The sequence below is a fragment of the Dipodomys merriami genome, unplaced genomic scaffold, assembly GCF_024711535.1.
Source record: "Dipodomys merriami isolate MVZ:Mamm:240054 unplaced genomic scaffold, mDipMer1.0.p SCAF_1411, whole genome shotgun sequence".
NCBI classification, from domain to species: domain Eukaryota; kingdom Metazoa; phylum Chordata; class Mammalia; order Rodentia; family Heteromyidae; genus Dipodomys; species Dipodomys merriami.
The window spans coordinates 130,766-132,181 of NW_027202729.1; the positions used below are offsets into that span (position 1 = coordinate 130,766).

The 1,416-nt window shown below is 39.1% G+C and overlaps 1 non-coding gene across 1 annotated transcript; it reads left to right on the forward strand.

The window, feature by feature from the left end:
- Window positions 1-348: 348 nt before the first annotated feature.
- On the forward strand, window positions 349-454 carry LOC138826323 (U6 spliceosomal RNA). The gene has a single exon (XR_011371672.1). It is a non-coding gene; the product is annotated as a U6 spliceosomal RNA (small nuclear RNA).
- Window positions 455-1,416: the final 962 nt, after the last annotated feature.

Genomic DNA, 1,416 nt, shown 5'->3' on the forward strand with positions numbered 1-1,416 from the left:
TCTTGACTTTATTCTTAAATGTGTGCTTATGTAAGAAATACATGGTTCTAAAACTTCATGAAAATTCCTTTGAACTTACTTTTTTGAATTGTCTAGTTTAAGAAAATCAGTTGCACTTTATATATAAAAAATGTTTTGTGCGGGCTCGGAAGTTGGCTCAGTTGTAGAGCGCTTGGCTTGCATGCCTGAGGCCCTAGGTTCTATTTCTCAGCACCGCATGAACAAAAAGCCAAAAGTGGTGCTGTGGCTCAAGTGGTAGAGCGCTGGCCTTGAGCTGAAGAGCTGAGGGACAGTGCCCAAGCCCAGAGTTCAGGCCCCATGACCGGACCCAAAAAAATAAAATGTTTTGTGCTCAATTCGGCAGCACATACACTAAAATTGGAACATTACAGAGAAGATTACCATGGCCTTGTGCAAGGTTGACACCTAAATTCGTGAAGTGTTCCAGATGCTGGAGAGGATGTGGCCACAAGGAACCCTACTGCATTCTTGGTGAGAGTGTCAACTTTGGAAAGTATGGAGGGTCCTCAAAAGACTCCATAAAAAGCTCCACTATGACCCAGCAATCCCACTTTTGGGGATTTAACCAAATGTTCACAAATAAACTACCATCACAACTATGTTTACTGCAGCATTATTTACAATAGCTAAGATACAGAACCCACCCCGATGGCCCTCAGTAGATGAATGGATGAAGGAAAATGTGGTATATGTACACAATGGAATTCTATGCCTCCATCAGAAACAATTACATCGCCCAATTTTTTAGGAATTGGAAAGACTTAGAAAAAAAAATTCATTAAGTGAAGTAAGCTAAGTCCAAAGAAACATACGTCCCATGGTTTCCATTATTTTCAATAACTAATATATGTCTGGGATAAGCAGAAAAGGTCAAAAGCCATGTGCATATGACCAGATAAGATGATATTAAGGGAAATGAACCCCAAGATAGGGAAACAAGTAGTTTTATCTCTATTGTTTCTAACGTACTTATAATGTGCAATGGGATATTTTTTGTTTCTTTGTATGTTCCTCTCCCACACTATAACCCCTGTTCTCACTGTATTTGAAGTTGGTGCCCCTACATCCTATGTATATGTTTCTCTAATTTGGGGAGGGGAAGGGAAATAAAAATACTTAAATAGGGATACAGGTTGACCAATTGTAACAATGAGATGCACAAGACATTCTGTTGAAAAATGAACTTTACAATTTAGGCCGGGGAAGGGGGGGTGTATTTGTGGAGGTGGGAGGGTAGGGACGATGGGGGAAAAATAAAGGAGGAGGTAACAATGCTTGTTAGGAATTGTACTCATTATTTGCTCATGTAAATGTGACCCCTCTGTAAAGTATTTTTACAATTAAAATATGTATACAAATTTTCCGAGATGGAATAGTTATTTCCTCTATTTTATC